Here is a 17,595-nt window from a genome sequence, read left to right as displayed (position 1 = left end):
CAGTATTAAGGTCCTAGGTTCCCAAAAAAGAAAAAATAAAGAGATACACAAGGTAGAAACACAGGTAGAAATGTTGATATCTACACAGAAAAACAGGCAGAAATTACTGTGAGGTAGACATAGAGGGGCCAGGCACTGTCACAAAGACATCTGTTTGGAGGACAGGTCTAGACACATTTTTATGCACACAAAAATTGTTTCTGAGCTGGGTATAGTGGTGCATGCCTATAATTCCAGCATTTAGGAGGCTGAGGCAGGAAGATTGCAAGTTTGAGCCCAGCCTTAGCAATTTAGTAACTTAGCAAGACCCTGACCCAGGAAAAAGAAAAAGTTACTCCTGGGGTTCAGGGAGCTGTGACGCTTACTTAGCACTGTTTTGTTTACATGGACATTTCTCTTAGGGTTACTCTGGAATATCAATATCTCAAGAATGGCTTTCTTGTTCCTTTCAGGTAGAACCTGTTCTCTCAAGGGCCTTAATCACAGAAGAATCTAACTGGGGCTCAGCCCAGGGTAGGAGGGTTTGTATACAAAGCTGCCCTTCTGAATCACTGGTGTGGGCCCAGCTCTGAATGCTGGGTGCCTCCTTTGGGTACCTGAGGGTCAGGATGAGCAAGTGGGGCCTCCAGGCGTCTGTGCGGTGGAGCTCACAGAGGCATCACGGCTGTGGTCTGTTTAGGCCCTCATACAGCGTTGTCCTCAAGGTCCGCTACTGCCTAACTGCCTGCCTACCTGGGAACCACAAACAACATGGCTCCTCACTGTGTACACTGAAGCCTTGTAGACTGGGGGGAGGGGGGCACAGAACAAGGCCATGTTTTCTACAAAAACTAGAGAGCACGTGTTTGGTTTTGTTTTACTTTGCTTTATTTTGTTTTGTTTCATTGAGACAGGGTCTCACTATGTAGTCCAAGGCTGGCCTTGACCTTGCTGTAATCCTCCTGCCTCAGCTTCCTAAATGCTGGGATTATAGGCATGTGCTAGCAGTGATACTGCCCAGTGACACTAGATTTTCTTGTGCAGGAATGCTGAGTCATGTGAAGCAACTTCTCAGCCAGCTACTGGCGTGATCATGATTATTGTACTAACATTCATACTAAGATTTATAGCCGGGTGTGGTGACTCATGCCTATAATCCCAGCTCTCCGGAGCCTGAGGCAGGATTGCTGTGAGTTCAAGGTCAGCGTGGGCTACACTGTGAGTTCAAAACCAGTTTGAATTACACAGGGAAACTGCCACGGCCCACGCGGCCCTTGAGGTTCTTGGGGCAAAGGACCATGAGAGGATGAAAAAATACAGAAGAAACCGAGCTAGGGCCAGGTGGAGCCCTTATCCTCCTGATGGGAGGAGAGGAGCTGGCCTCTCTCTGAAGAGGCCTTTATTTATATCGTTTAGCAATTTAATGTCACCCTGTTGTCCTCGCAACCCACTGCTCAGATTGTCTTGGGGCTAGGTGTTGTCTGGGCCGAAGCAGCTTCTTCATGTGGCCTGCCCTGGGTGCTCTTTGTTCTTGGATGGTCCTGTTCCAGGTCAGTTTCCAGCTGCAACCACTCCCAACACACGTCTAAAAAAAAAAAAAAAAGCCAGGTGTGGTGGTACAGGCTTGTAATCCCAGTACTCTGGAGGCTGAGGCAGGAAGATTGCCATGAGTTCTCATGCTATATAAGAAATAGCATGATCTGGCTTAAAAGCTTATTGTAAAACTAACTCCTCTTCTGATTAACATATCCTCAGTTACTATAATTAACCAGTTTATCAATTGGTGGTTTTATTTTGCAGCAGAAAATGGTCCCTCGCACCTGCGGCCTCAGCCTGCTAAGCACTGAGATCACAGCCGTGTGCCATCTCGCCAGCTTCCTACCTCTATTTTAGTACATGGTACTTTTCTAGTGCTTTGGCCATTTTATCGGAAGTTTCAAAATTACAGGCATAATAGTATACTCCAAGCATTTTAATGTTTACTGTATCTGTGATTATTTAATAGTTTTGTTTCTGGAATTATTTGTGCCTTTTATTTTTCTTGATCTTTTCGCACTGCTCTGCTTGGCTGTAAAACTCATCTTCTTGCGGTCCTGGTCCTAATGGTATTGTCCTTCGGGTTTCCAGGCTCGGGGTGGAGCCTGTCTGCGTGTCTGGGCAGCCCCTCTACTAGATCTCTGTCCAAACTGAAGCTATTGAAAGCTAAACTCAGTTTCAGCCAATCTGCAGAAGTCCCGAGAACAAAAGCAGCCTCAGGGCTCCTCTCAGCACCCTGGATTCTTGCTGTCTCTTAGACTTTGACCTAGTGAAGCCTTCACCTCTTAGTAGCTAGCTGCTAATTTGAAGAAGCTTTTAAAGTGTCTTAGTCATCCAGGCATGGTGGTAAGCTCCTGTAGTTCCAGCACTCTGGGAGGCTGAGGCAGGAGGATTGCAGGTTTGAGCCCAGCCTGAGCAATTTAGTAATTTAGGGAGACTCTACCTAAAAGTAAAGTTTTAGGATGAAGTGCAGTGTGGAGACTCTGGGCTCATTTCTCAATATGGAAAGAAAAAACACCAGCATTTGAATTGCTTTCAGCAAGAGCCTTAATACAGATTTTTAAAATTTTGTATTTCTTTATTTTTATTTTGGAACCAGGGATCAAACTCACAACCTCGCACTTGCCACTGAGGTGCTTATGCCACTGAGCTAAATCCCCAGCCATTTAATACAGATTTTAACTAGTTTTATTATTGGGCACCCAAATCCAGTCTTTTCTTTAAGTCACACAAGATGCCATTTTTGGACTGTTTTCTGCTTTGAATCCTGTTTTGTCTGATAGTGTTGCTACTACTTCTCCTTCTTATTGTTACTTTTAGTATTTTTTTCATCCCTTTATTTTCAATAATTCTGTGCTGTTCTCTCTCTCTCTCTCTCTCTCTCTCTCTCTCTCTCTCTCTCTCTCATACCAGGACTCAAACTCAGGACCTCACCCTTGCCAGGCAGGCAGGTGCTGTGCCGTTAGGCTGTATCCCTGGTCCTCTTTTTCCTTTTCTTTCTTCCTTTCCTTCTTTTTTCTGGTATTAGGGACTGAAATCAGGGGAGAGTTATATCTCAGCTCTTTGTATTTTTGTTCAGAGACTGAGCTGTCTACATTGCTCAGCCTGGTCTTAAACTTGGGATCTTCCTTCTGCAGCAGCTGAGATTACAGGAATGTACCACCTCACTTTTCTTTAAGAATATCTTTTAAAATAAGTAATGGTCAGGTGTTAACAGATCAGAAATCTATGACTTGTTTGTTTTATTTTTACGTATTCATAAATACTGAGATTATGGATTTGCGTGGATGTGTTCCTCTCTTATTGAGTGTTTTTGGTGCTCAATCCGAAGTGATGCAGGAAAGATAAGAAGGAGACAAAGTAGGAAGAGGCCTTTAATGAGGGCCTGGGAGAGCACTGTAGGGGTGCAGCGACTCTCAGCTAGAACAAGGAAGTGGAATTACTTTTACCAGTTTTGGCTGGGGGAGGAGTTTGGGAGGTGGGCAAAATGACATATTAACCGCAGATTTGAAGAAGCATCTGCCTGTGTGAAACAGAACACAGAAAGATTTACTGGGGGCTGGGGGTGGAGGCTGGGGTGACTGTGGAGTCTTGGGATTGGAGAGAGCTCTGTGCATGCCCATAAAGGAGGCAGGAGGTTTATCTCTGGAATGAGGAGGAGAACATAGAAGTTACTCTTGGAGAGAGAAGTTGTTTCTCCAGGTCCAGTACCAAGATGGGCCGATGTCACGTTACAGAGAGCTACGCCCCAGGCTAGTGGGGCCTGTTGTTATTAAGCAGCATTTTTATTTTGCATTCTGTCCTACTTCTTCTCCAGCTTCGTCTGGATCACTCAAGATGTTCTTGTTCCCGTTAGGTGGTGGGTTTTGTTGGTATAGTATGGAGTAATAGCAGTAGTTTTTCTGAGACGGGCTTTCCATAGGTAGCCCAGGCTGGCCTTGAATTTGGGGTCATAGCCTCCCAAGTGCTGGTATCACAGGCGTGCCCCGTAGCGCTTTTAAACCTGTGCTACCATGCCTTCCTTTTGTTCCATTTTTGCTCTGCTAGTATGGAAGTGTTAGTGGGAAGCCAGGTCCTGATGCCACAAAGAACTGGCAACACGCCTGATTCTTCCGTCTTTGACAAAAGATTTCAGACAAGATTTAACGACCACTGCGCGGAGTATGGGTAGGGTTTCCTGCACAAAGATAGACTTTCAGGGAGAGAGACACACCTTCGGACAGGCACCAAAGCAGCAGCTGCTCTGCATGGGGTCTCAGGCTGTGTTTACAGGATCAACTGGGTCTTCCAAGGTACATATTTTGCTTCCTGCAGGGTCATTGTTCTTGGACAAGTGGGTCATGCTGACCTACTTCAGAGAAAATAGGTCCCCCTTTCCTCTTAGGTGGGTGCCTTGAGCTCTTGATGTTTGTCTAACCTCTCACCCATGGCCGGACTTTTGGCAGGCTCTATCAGCCTGCTCCAGGATATCACGCTCTTGAGCTAGTTTGATACCACCAGCTTGTGTGGATTCATCTAGAGCTAATGATTAAGGAAGGGGAAAATCCCTTCATGTCTTCTTTGCTTTTCAAGGAGCCCCACTATGTCAAAGCCTGTTAATGATTAAATTTCTGTGGGACAGAAGTGATGTCCCGAATTCCCATATTCTACAGTTGTCTTTTAAATATTTTATTCACACCCTAACCAGTTCCTTAGGGGAAAAAAAGGGGATCTTAGCTCAATTTACTATTTTTCTGTTTAAAAATTTTAAATCTTTTTCGGTGATAGAGGAGCTCGTAGCCAGGGCCTTGTACTATGTTACTATCTCCAGCCGCCTTTTTAAATTTTGAGACATGGCCAGGGATATAGCTCAGTGGCACAGTGCCTGCCTGGCAAGTGCAAGGTCATGAGTTTGATTCCCAGTACCAGAAAAAAAAATTGTAAATTTTGAGACACAGTCTCGTTAAGTTACTAACTGCCCAGGTAGTACTCAACTTTTGATCCTTCTGCCTCAGCTGAGATCACAGGTGTGCACTACCTTACCTAGCTTCTAGTGTTAATATTATCTTGGATTTCAATTCTATTATCCTGAATCAACAGTAAGTGTCACTGATTACATCATTTATTTTTCCCTTTAACAGCTTCTTCTGATGCTTCCTGAAACTGCCTCCTCCAGTAATTCTTTCAAAGAACATCTGTAGTCGGGAAATGTTCTGTGTCTCTGTGTACTTCTAAATGTCTTTCATGCTCATATCTACAACTTAAAGCTGATCATTTCCCCTCAATCAATCCTAACGGCTTATTTCTTGGGAGCCAAAGCCCCTACAGCGGCTTAGCGACCCCCAGAAGTGTTGGAAGGCTTCCCCTCTACCTGGAGGTGGCCAGGTGATCTCACGACACTCAGATGCCACCCGAGGTAGAATGAGCAGCTTTCTGCTCTGGGAGCAAAGGGCCACTAAAGCTGGTAGCCAGGGCTGCAGCTTGATGACCCCTTTGTTTGCATGGGAAGAGGAGCAGCCAGAAGTGGCTGCACAGGTGTGGCCCCTACGAAAGCTGTGGAGGGCGCAGAACTGTTGGGCGATGAGGTAAGGAACAGATCAAACCTGGAGAGGACACTGAACACTGTGGTGGGCTTTTGCTGTTGTTGCTTGTCTCTGCAGTCCTGGGAGTCGAACCTGGGGCCTTTACATTGAGCTACATCACCAGATTTTAAATTGTTCTTATTTTATTACAGGTTTTCACTAAGTTGGTAAGTTGCCCAGTCTGGGCTTGAACTTGAAATTCTCCTGCCTAGGCCTGCCAAAATGCTAGGATTACAGGAGTGGGCCACTATGCTCAGCACCATGGTATTTTTCAGACCATGAGTAGCAATATATCAATAGGCCACGCACATAATCAATTTTATCGCATATTTCCTATCAACAGGACCCTTACACATCTATAATTTTAACACTCTAGGAGGCTGAGGCAAGAGGATCACAAGTTCAAGTCTAGCTCGGGCAATTTAGAGAAAGACCCTATCTCAAAATAAAAACCAAAAAGTGCTGGGGTTGTAACTCAATGTAAAGGCCCTGGGTTCAATTCCTAGTACCACAAAGAAAAAAATTATCGTACTACACAACCACAAAACAGCTGTCAACAAAAAGAGAAACCATGTCATTTCCAGATAACCCTCAAATCCCAGTTAAATTCACCTATTGTCCCAATAATGTCCTTTATAACAACAGGACAGACTTACATATCGCGTTTACATTGCCTGCCATTATAGTTTCTTTTGGCCTAAAATATTACCTCAATCTTCTATTGATTTCATTTGCATGACTTTCACACTTTTCAAGATTACTATCCAGTTATCCTGTAGAATGTCGTCCCATTGGGTCATTCTGATTTTCTTTTTTGTTAGTCTGGGTTTATATATTTATTTATTTTGGTAATGGCAATCCTGTTTTTGTTTTTTGAGACAGGTTCTTACTTTGCTGTTGAGAGTGGCCTTGAACTCACTATGCAGCCCAGGCTGGCCTTGAACTCTCAGAGAGCCTCCTGCCTCAGCCTTTTGAATGCTGGGATTACAGGTGTGCACCACTACACCCAGCTTGATGTCTTCTTATGGTCAGATTCAAATTATGCATCTCTGAGAGAGATTTTCTCATCTGTAGCTTTGCTTTATCCCTCTCCTACTGGATCACTTCATTAAGATGGCATCTGCAGGCTTCTTCACAACAAAGTTCTTTCTTTTCTTTGTAATTAATAAGTTTGTTTGTTTTTTGGTACTGGGGATCGAACTCATGACCTCGTGCTTGCCGAGCAGGTGCTTATGCCGCTGAGCTAAATCCCCAGCCCTTAATAAGCATTTTGTGTCAAGGAATCTATTTGAAACTATGTGAATGCATCATGCTTCATTTGACTTCTCATTTATTCACTTACTTTTATCAGCATTGACCCTTGTTTTTCATTTTTATTCAGTGGGTTATAATCCTGTAAACTTCAAAGTTCAAATTGCTCCTGAATTTGGCCAGCTGGCTTCCTGTGCCTCTGAGAGAGACGATCTTATCAACCTTTGAGTAGTACTTTGCTTCCTTGTATAAGATGTTCCAAGCACATCTTGTGCTTTTACCCCTGCCTTAGAATCATTTATTTCTCTTCAATAGTCATGGGCTTTTTTTTTAAAAACAGAACTAGGCTTGCATCCAAGGAGTTTGCACTGAGTTACATCCTCAGCCCTTTTTTATTTTTTATTTTTATTTTAAAACAGGGTTTCACTAAGTCATTAAATTACCCAAGTGAGAATCAACTTGCGGTCCTCCTGTCTCAGTCCCCCAGAGTGCTGGTATTATAGGCAGGCACCGCCACACCCAGCTTAGCCATGGCTGTTTTAGCAGACAGTGGTGTTTAGAAGCCAAAATTTAGGCACAAAGTAGTTGATTTCATTGCTCTCAGACCTTCTGCATGCCTGTTGGTTTTTATGTCTATATGAAAATGCTGACAGCTCTGAATACATGCCAATATCTCCGGTCTATTCACGACGATAGTTTTTCTTGCTTTCTCCCTTCTCCACACACAGTACCCTTCTCTAGTGGGAAGCAACATGGCCTGTTTTATCCTTAATATACCTGATTCTTCCCTGTTTGTAGCCAAAGCACCACCCCAGTCTCCTGCACAGCTGTCTGTATGGGCCAGCCCCTATCTGGATATCTTCAAACCCCTCTTCAGCTCTGATGGCCCTTCTAGCTCCTCCATATGCTGCCTCTCTTACCCACTGGGCTCCCAGCTGGAAGGAGGGAAGGTCCAGCTTCTCCATGTGTAGATGTCCTCTTCACTCTGTCTTCTCACCCTCCACTCCACACACACGCATACACACTGGCTTGGGCTCTGATGCTGGTCACTTAGCTCAGGTGCCCACACACAACACTAGGCTCCCATCCCAGGCAGACATCCCTCATCTGCTGCCAATGCCCCAGAGCAGGCTGCCTCTCCAGAGTGCTGGCTTCCTCTTCTGCTCAGGCTGTGCCCTCCTACACTGGGCTTCTCACTGCACTCACTGGAGTTCCTCATATGCTGCAGCAAACAGCACGAATACCCACTTTGCTCTGCTCCGTACAATGGCATTAGGGCTGAATTATTTAGGAAGTGTAAGGAAGGTGGGATCAGAAGATTCTGACTATACCTTATGGGCATTTTTTCATAAAACTTTAGTGACACATATAATATAAATATGTTAGCCAGCATTCCATCACAGTAACAAAATACCTGAGATAACACATTTTAAAAAAAGGAGAGGTGTATTTTGGCTCACAGATTCGGAGGGACTAGTCCATGGTTTGTTGGTACCATTGCTTTTGGGTCTATGGTAAAGCAATGCATCATGACACAGAGAATTTCATGCAACAAGAACCTTATGGTGGCTGGAAAGCAAGGGAAAGCAGAGACAGAGCCCCACCTTCCCCTCTGAGAACAGACACCCAATTACTTATATATCTTCCCAGTAGACCCACATCTTAGAATTTTCACCACCCATATCTTTCAACATGTACGAAGCTAAAATCAGAATGGACCAAAGATCTTAATATTAAAATGGAAACATTCAATCGGCTGGAAGATAGAGTAGATGAAACTCTTGAAGACATTGGTGTAGGGAAAGACTTATGAACAAAACTCAGATTGCATAGGAACTATCACAAATAACACCTGGGCTCTCACCTTACTGAAAAGCTTTTGCACAGCAAAAGAAAACACCAACAGAGTGGAGAGACAACCCACAACTTGGGAGAAAATGTTTGCCAGCTGTTCTCAAAGGATTACTAGGGAGAACATATAAAGAACTCAAAAAACAATCAGTCCCCCAGAATTTAAAGGCCCAGTCCAAAAACAGGCATCTGAGATGAGCCAGAGAAAGAAATACAAACAAATAAATATGTGAAAAAAATGTTCAATGTCACTGGTCATTTGAGAGATGCAAATTAAAACAACACTGAGATTTCACCTCACACCAGAAAGAATGGCTAGTATCAAGAAATCAAGCACTAACAAATGCTAGAGGAGCTGTGGAGAAAAAAGAACTCTCCACTGTTGGTGGGAATGCAGACTGGTACAACCACTGTGGAAAACAGTGTGGAGATTTCTCAAAATACTAGGACTAGAGATTCCATTCAACTCAGTTATTCCCCTTCTGGGTGTCTTCCCAAAAGAATTAAAAACATCATACTACAGTGATATATGTACACCCATGTTTTCTTTTTCTTTTTCTTTTTGGTCTTTTTGAGACAGAGTCTCTATGCAGTTCAGGCTGGCCTTGAGCTCACTGTGTAGCCCAGGCTGGTCTCGAACTTGCAACGATCCTCCTGCCTCAGCTCCCGAGTGCTGGGATTACAGGTGTGAGCCACCATGCCCGGCTGTACACCCATGTTTATAGCAGCAGTTTGTAACAGCCAGATCTTAGAAACAACCTAAATGGCCATCCACAGAAATAGATAAATAGTTAACACAGTTATACTACTGATTTCTCTGAGTTCACCTAAGAGAAAGATTTGTGCAGATATTGTCTGTACAACTGGATGCAGATGTCTTGTGCTCTGGGTGAATGATTTGGGGATGACAACATGCAGTGTATGTACCATCATTGTCCCAATTGATGTGTTTTGAAATTCTGTTGTAGTCTTTTTCTTCATCTTCTTTTTGTTTCTTTTTATCCTTGAACATAATGGATTTGGAAAAAAATAAAATCTTGGTTCAGTGTCGATGTCCGCTCCCGGCCGGCAGGAAGGACACACGACAAAGTCTGGTAGTGGACAACCTTTTCTTTTTATTTTCCTTCTCCGTACAGCCTGCCCTGGGATCGCTCCCAGCCGAAGCCTCCTCTGGTCCGCTCCCCGCGGCTCCTTCCGGGCTTCGCTCCGAAGCCTCTACCGGTCCGCTCTCCGCGGCTCCTTCTGGGCTTCTACTTCCGGGCTTCTACCTGGCTTCTTCTTCCGCCCAGGGGTGGCACCGGTATATATACGGGTACAGTGTCCAATCATGTTAAAGTAAGCAAGGCAAGCTGATTGGCTAACATCATCAGTTGCCAGGCAGACTATATTGTTGAGCGGGTTGTTTACGCGGTAAGCAGGAAACTAACATATTCGATGGGAGGGGTAATCTACCTCAGGCTTTGCTCTTTACCACAGGCCGCACGTCCGCCGCGCAAGGCGAGCTATCACAGACGCGGCTCCCAACATCTCCCCCTATTTTATTTTTTATGAATGTGCGCATCGTAGCCCTTCCTGGACTGGGTGCAGAGGCTTATGCCCTATGTGTAGGTCCACCGTAGGTCCTTGGCTTAGACCCTGGTTGGCCATGCCATGGTCTGCCAAGGCCCTGAGGCCCTCGTCCTTTTTCTAGGGCCAGGCACAAACTGGACGGAACCTGGATGCACACAAGCTTGCACTCATTTCCTCTCCGTAAAGAAATCCCCTCGGAGAGAAATTTAGACCTGGGCAGCATCTAACAGTCCAGCGGCTTACGTGCAGGATGGGGTAGGGCCTGGCTTAGGTCGAGTCGTGCTGGGGAGGCACGCTCTTACCCGTCATTGACTCACCTACCCTGCTGTGTATTGTCACCTTATGGAGGAGAATGAGGGATGCCCGCCATATCTAGACTCGGTCGTGGGCCAATTGAGCAAGCCATGCATATGCCTGAGGATCTTCTTGTCCATTTCGGGCTACCGCTATTTCTATTCATCTTATTGGTTGGTCTGTGATGGATCTCCAGTAGGGCAGGTCTGATCTTCAGTCGAGGGCTTTGTTGCCCGTGTCAGTCTCTCCGGTATCCACAGTGGTTCTCGTCCCGGTTCCTGTGGGAAAACACAAACCGCGCCTCGGTTCCAGCTGACCACTGGATCCGGGCCCATCCATTGTCCCGTCAGGACATCTTTCCACTTCACCCACCCTTTATGGTTGGGGGAAGGGTTGCAGTGCTCCACGGCTGGGGAGCAATTATCATTATTTAAATTTAAAAAATTGTGTGTGAATAGTGCCATGGATAATCATGCCTTTGGGGCCAGGCCTTGGCCTACTCCCCCTTTTTGTTTTTGTAAAATTTCTTTGAGGCTTCTATGAGCCCTCTCAATGATTCCTTGACCTTGGGGATTGTATGGGATACCATGTTTTAATTGAACCTCCATCATTTTGCAGAACTCATTGAAGGCTTTGCCTATATAGGCTGGTCCATTATCAGTTTTTAATATTTTTGGTTTGCCCCATGCGGCCCAAGCTGCCAGGCAATGATTGATCACATTAGACACTTTTTCACCTGTTTCTGCTGTTGCAAATATGACGTGAGAACAGGTGTCTGTGGAAACATGAACATATTTAAGAGTCCCAAACTCCTGTATATGTGTGATGTCCATCTGCCAAACATCACCAGGGATCAAACCTCGAGGGTTTACTCCCATCGGTATGGCAGGTTTGTATGTGGCACAGGAGTCACATAGTCGCACGATATCTCGTGCATCTGCTCTAGAAACATGGAAATGGTTTGCTAGTGTCCTGGCATTAACATGAAACTTATCATGGAAGGCACGGGCTCGCTCGATTGGTGTTAGTAAGGTAAAAATCCATAACGGGCGAGTGGCAGTGTCAGCAGCCGCATTCCCCTGTGCCATGGGCCCCGGCAGGGATGTATGTGCTCTTATGTGGGTGGTGAAGACCTTATGGTGTCTGTTCTGAAGCAATGTCTGGATAGACAGGAACAGTCCAGCCACTGTGGAAGTGGATCTAATTAAACTGGCAGTCTCAAGCACTTGCATAGCATTGACCACATACCTAGAATCGGAGACAATGTTAATGGCTTCTGAGAACCGTTCAAGAATCATTTTAACGATCTGCAGTTCTACCACCTGAGGCTGATCTGGTTTAAATTGTATGGTAACCGGGGGCTTGCCTAGGATCACATAGGTGCCTATCCCCGTCTTGGAGCCATCTGTGTATATTGTAGTTGCTGGGACTAATGGCTCAGAGGCAGTAACCTTTGGAAAAATTATAGGGTGCTGAGTGACAAATGACAAGATAGGGTCTTTAGGGTATTGATTGTTTATATCCCCATGGAAAACACATCTCAGAATGGCCCAGGTATCTATGCAGGCAGCCAGGGTCTTGATCTGGCTGGCGGTATAGGGTACTCGGATGGCTTGTGGTCCTGAGCCAAAATGTTGGACAGCTCTATCATGCGCTTCAAGGGCCAATGAAGCGACTGCCTCCGGGTAATGCTCTATGACTTTTGCAGGTGAGACCTTAGGGTGTATCCACAGTAGTGGTCCTTTCTGCCAAATCACCACTGTAGGCTGTAGACTAGTCTGTAGCAAACAGACATCAAAGGGTCGCCCTGGTTCAATTCTGTGTAAGGTAGCCCCACCTAAGGCTTTTTCCACTCTCTGTAAGGCAGCTCTTGCCTCAGGAGTGAGCCTCCTGTGGGAGGCTATATCTGGGTCTCCCTTCAGAAGGTCGAACAGGGGTTTGAGATCTGAATTTGGTATATGTAAATATGGCCTAATCCAATTAATGTCTCCCAATAGCTTTTGCATGTCATTTAGGGTCCTAACGCCATCCGTCCTAATGGTGACCTTCTGCGGAGAGACTAGCATAGGGGAGATTCTCACGCCTAAGTAGGTCACCATTTCTCCTCCCTGAATCTTGTCGGGGGCAACATGCAGATTAGCTTGTCTCAGGGCCTCGACCAACTGGCTGAGCATATTATTTAGCATGTCTGGGTCCCTGCCGCTGAGCAAAAGGTCGTCCATGTAATGCATACATCTTATCTTGGGAAAGGATTTTCATAGGGGGGCCAGTAGGGAATCAAGGTAAATCTGACACATAGTGGGACTGTTGGCCATACCTTGGGGCAACGTTACCCACTCGTATCTGAGATCAGGGCTTTCTTGGTTAATGGTGGGCAAAGTAAAGGCGAACCTATGAGTGTCCTCTGGGTGCAGGGGAATTGAGAAGAAACAGTCTCTAAGGTCTATAACATAAACTGGCCAGGACTGAGGGATGGCTGAGAGAGCTGGCAGCCCCCTCTGGACCGCCCCCAGGGGCTGCATCTGCGCGTTGACCGCCCTTAGATCATGGAGCAGCCTCCACTTGCCAGACCTTTTCTTAATTATAAAAATGGGGGTGTTCCATGGGGAGGTTGACGGCTTAATATGTCCTAATCTAAGTTGTGTACTGACTATTTCTGACAAGGCTAATAGCTTCTCCTTAGGCAGGGGCCACTGAGGTACCCAAACCGGATCATTTGATTTCCAGGTGATTTTGATCGAAGTGGGTAGGAGAGCTTCTTCAGCGGCCCCTAAGAAAAACCCAGCCCTTGCCTACCTTTTTTGTTCTCTACTGGTATTGGGGATGTCCGACCCTGCAGGGCATTGCCCAAGCCTTTGCCGGGGGTATATCCCTGGTTCCTGAGTATATCCTTAGCCTGGGGGGAGCAGTTTGACGTAAGCGTGACATCCATCTGAGTGAGGATGTCCCTTCCCCATAGAGACACTGGCAACTGCAACACAAACGGTTGGAAATGGCCCTGATGACCCTCCTCATCGCACCAGAGCAGGGTTGAAGCACTAACCTGAGGAGCTGACACCATCCCCAGGCCCTGCAGCGTGTTATCTGCAGTGTTGGTGGGCCAGTTGGAAGGCCAATCCTTTCTGGAGATAATGGAACGGTCAGCTCCTGTGTCTAGGAGCCCTGTTATATTCTTGCCATTGACCTTAAGTGAGAGCATGGGCCTTTTACCAAGTGTCATATGGAGTCCCTCAAAGACTTCCCCTGAGGAACCGAAACCTTGACTTTCTCTAATTTTCTGCTTTGAGGGAAATCTCTTGTGGAGACTGGGGAGCAGCAAGAGCTGCGCTATCTTGTCTCCTTTATTGATTACCATAGTACCCACAAGAGATTGAACCATAATTTTAATATGTCCTGTGTAGTCTGAGTCTATGACCCCTGGGACTACTGTGAGACCCCGAAGGGCCGTGGAGGATCTCCCGATCACCAGACCCACGGAATTTTCGGGTAACGGTCCCTTAAAGGTGGTTTCAACCACTTGAACACCCATATCAGGCACTAATATAAGTCCTGAGGCGACACTGAGGTCCACACCTGCTGACCCAGGGGTGGCCCTTGTTGAAGGCTGCCACCCTGAGCTGTCCTGTCTCTGGGGCGGGGGCCCGCCTGTGAAGGGGGCCCCCTCTGGCCGTTTTTTGGCTCTCTAGCATCTTGTCCACAAATACGGTTGCCCTGAGCATCAAAGACCGACCTACACTCCTCAGCGTTGTGTGATCCCTTTTTGCATCGCCCACAAACATATGGTTCTTCATTCCTAGGGCGAGGCCTAGCATCTGCATTGTTTGGGCAATGACGTTTAATGTGTCCTGGCTCCCCGCAGGCAAAACACCCTTTAGCCTTACATTCCCCTTCTAACCCGCGAGGTCCCCTCTGCTGTACAGCCGCGGCCAGGAGAGCAGCCACTCCCGAGTTGGAGAGCGGCCCCCCTATCTCTCTGCATATCCTAATCCAGGCGTTGAGGTCCTTGTTCTTATGAGGAGCTATCGCTGCCTTGCACTCCTTTGTACATTGCTCAAAAATCAGCTGTCTTACCAGCGGTTGAGCCACTCCCGGATCAGGAAATATCTTATCGGCAGCATCTTGCATTCGGGCCACAAAGTCAACAAATGGCTCTGTGGTACCCTGAATTATTTTTGAAAGACACAAGGAGGCAGTTCCGGCACCACTTACCTGTTTCCAGGCGCGGAGCCCTATGGCATTGATTTGTTCATAGACAGCGCTGGGGAACTGGGTCTGGTCATCAGCGTGCCGACCTTCTCCCATAAGCATTTCCTTGTTCCACCCCCGGTTTCCCCGATTGGCGTTTCTCTCAGCCTGCTCTGCAGAGAACTCTGCGTACCAGGCTCGCCAATCCAGGTAACTGCCCGAGGGCAGACACGCCTTTGCCAGCTGAATCCAGTCCGCGGGGGTGAGGGGCCCAGAAGACAGATTCTCCAGCATGGCAATGGTGTAAGGCGCAGTCGGCCCAAAGGTTGTAACTGCATTTTTAAGTTCTCTAATCTGCTTTATCTCAAAAGGCTCCCATACATTGCGTCCCTGGCCCATAGCTACTTGTACAGGAAATATCCCGTAGGGGCCACTATCTATCCCAGGTGGATGTACCTCATGAGACAAGCGTCCCCCCTGCCAAAGCCGCCTGTAAAAATACCGACCCGCCGGCGGCGGAGCATAAGACAGCGGCCGTGATTGGGCGGAAAATGGGGGCCCGTGCATCACTTCCTGTTCTGGCGAAAGGGGAGAGAGCTCCCGGGCGGCCGCCTCGTGGCGAGGAATCGCCTCCGGAAACGGCCCCCAAGGTGGGGCGGAAGGCTTCGCCTCCCTCTCGCGCCGGGGAGCGCTCAGGAGCTCTCTACTCCTCCGCAGACCAGGTTGAGCAGAGCGCAATTCGCGGGGCAACGCTGGAAAAGAACCCTGCGACTCCTTATTGAGCGATTTAGGCTCCTGACAGCTGGTCTCTTTGGCCTCCTTGCCATTCAACTTTCCCTCGTCCTCGGAGTCAGACGACTCCGAGGCTAGAGCCCCGTCCTCCTCCTTAGCATCCTTGTTCCCCTTGACGGACCCCTCTCGGGAGCTCCCTGACTGGGCCTGCTCAGATACCCTGCGTACTTTTGTAAGCTCTTGAGAGCTTTCTCCACAACCACCCTCGCTCTTAGTGTTGCTACCTAACATGTTTCCCATCTTTTAATATGTTACTCACCGCGTGAGGCCCAAGGAATCCGCCACTTACGCGTGAGCCTGAGGGGAGTCTAAAAGCCCTGTAGGTGCGCGCCACCCAGAGCCCAGGCTTATCCCCAACTCACCTGTCTCGCAGCTCTGTACTGGAGCGTTGTCCACTTCCACGTCTCGGGGGTGATCAGTCCCCGGGCGGGCCTCCAAATGTCGATGTCCGCTCCCGGCCGGCAGGAAGGACACACGACAAAGTCTGGTAGTGGACAACCTTTTCTTTTTATTTTCCTTCTCCGTACAGCCTGCCCTGGGATCGCTCCCAGCCGAAGCCTCCTCTGGTCCGCTCTCCGCGGCTCCTTCTGGGCTTCTACTTCCGGGCTTCTACCTGGCTTCTTCTTCCGCCCAGGGGTGGCACCGGTATATATACGGGTACAGTGTCCAATCATGTTAAAGTAAGCAAGGCAAGCTGATTGGCTAACATCATCAGTTGCCAGGCAGACTATATTGTTGAGCGGGTTGTTTACGCGGTAAGCAGGAAACTAACATATTCGATGGGAGGGGTAATCTACCTCAGGCTTTGCTCTTTACCACAGGCCGCACGTCCGCCGCGCAAGGCGAGCTATCACAGACGCGGCTCCCAACAGTTCAGTTTTGGTTAAAAAAAAAAAGGAATGAAAAAGGTGAAATCACAACAGACCCTACAGAAATTCAGAAGATCATCTATACCTGATCTGGCCTGCAGATCAATCCATGGAGAACTCCTAGAGGGGGAACGGGGATTAAATAAAAGACATGGGGGAGACAAAGAGAGATGAAAGCAAGTCAAAATAATCCGATCAAGCTTCGGTTTATTTAGGAAATGATCACACCTTTTATAGGCCAAGGGCGGGAGGTGGGACAGGAAGAGGTTAAGGGGTGAATACAACAGGGTCACCGTCACATCCGGATATGTGACGTAAGCAGAAGAGGATTATGGTTAATGTAGGCAGATGCAGTGCCCATAGGAGAGAGAGGCAGGGAGGCAGCAATGGGCTGTCACTCGGCTCCCTACATCTCCTCCCTCTTTATATTATTTAATCAAGAGTATGGCAGGCCCTGCTGGACAGCGTCTGTCTTAGGTCAAGGACCTCACTGCATGAACTCAACCAGGCCTTACCCGTCATGGGCTTGCAGAACAGCAGTTGGTCCTGTGCCTGACTTAGGTGGCCGTTGGAATTAACATGCATGTCCTAGTTGCCCGTCTCTGATTGCCTGTCCATTGCCCCAGGGCAGTTAGGCTGCATCGTCATATGGGCACTCGTGGGAATTCCTTCCCGGTAGGTTTGTTGATCTGCCATCTCCAGCTGATGATAGTGTACCTGAATGGGCTTTGCCATAAACGCATCTATCTGGTTATTAATGAACATCATAATCCTCTGAAAAATACAAGGACTCACAGAAAGGAGAAGCAATAGGGCAACCAGGGGACCCAAAAGGGGCACTAGGTAAGGGAAAATCTCCCCCCAAGACACATATCGTGGAGAAGGGATTGACAGCCATTTGTTGGTGTCTCTGTATGAAGTCATTCTCCTATGTCTTGCAGCATGCCTCGCATAACATTGGACGCAGTCTGTTTGGCTGGTGTATGTTCCTCCAGACCGAGAAGAGGCTCTTCCGCAGTCATGGGGTTTTGTGCATGGCTGTCAGCAGTTGTAGTCTGTTTGGCAGGGGTCAAAATCCACCATGGGTGTAGTATGGCTCAAGGAGAAGGCTGACTAGGCAGCATAAGGCTCCAGGGAGTTGTGTCACCTGTAAGAGAACACAGGGGATTGTGCCTCAGGAAATGACATTATTCCTGGGCGTTGCATGG

General features: G+C 47.4%; 1 protein-coding gene and 1 long non-coding RNA gene across 2 annotated transcripts in view; both read right to left on the bottom strand.

The window, feature by feature from the left end:
* Slc5a6 (solute carrier family 5 member 6) overlaps positions 1-17,595 on the bottom strand; it is a 68,965-nt gene that overhangs the window by 30,513 nt on the left and 20,857 nt on the right. The window lies entirely within an intron of this gene.
* Positions 9,774-16,480, bottom strand: LOC134471629 (uncharacterized). The gene is made up of 2 exons (XR_010041132.1): positions 15,881-16,480; positions 9,774-10,819 (listed from the first exon to the last, which is right to left on the bottom strand). It is a non-coding gene; the product is annotated as an uncharacterized LOC134471629 (long non-coding RNA).

This window comes from Cavia porcellus, unplaced genomic scaffold (assembly GCF_034190915.1).
Source record: "Cavia porcellus strain 051 isolate PalLab524CR breed Dunkin Hartley unplaced genomic scaffold, mCavPor4.1 scaffold_1, whole genome shotgun sequence".
Lineage (NCBI taxonomy): Eukaryota > Metazoa > Chordata > Mammalia > Rodentia > Caviidae > Cavia > Cavia porcellus.
The sequence above is the reverse complement of the archived record's forward strand: the minus strand, read 5'-3'. Positions and strand labels throughout refer to the sequence as shown.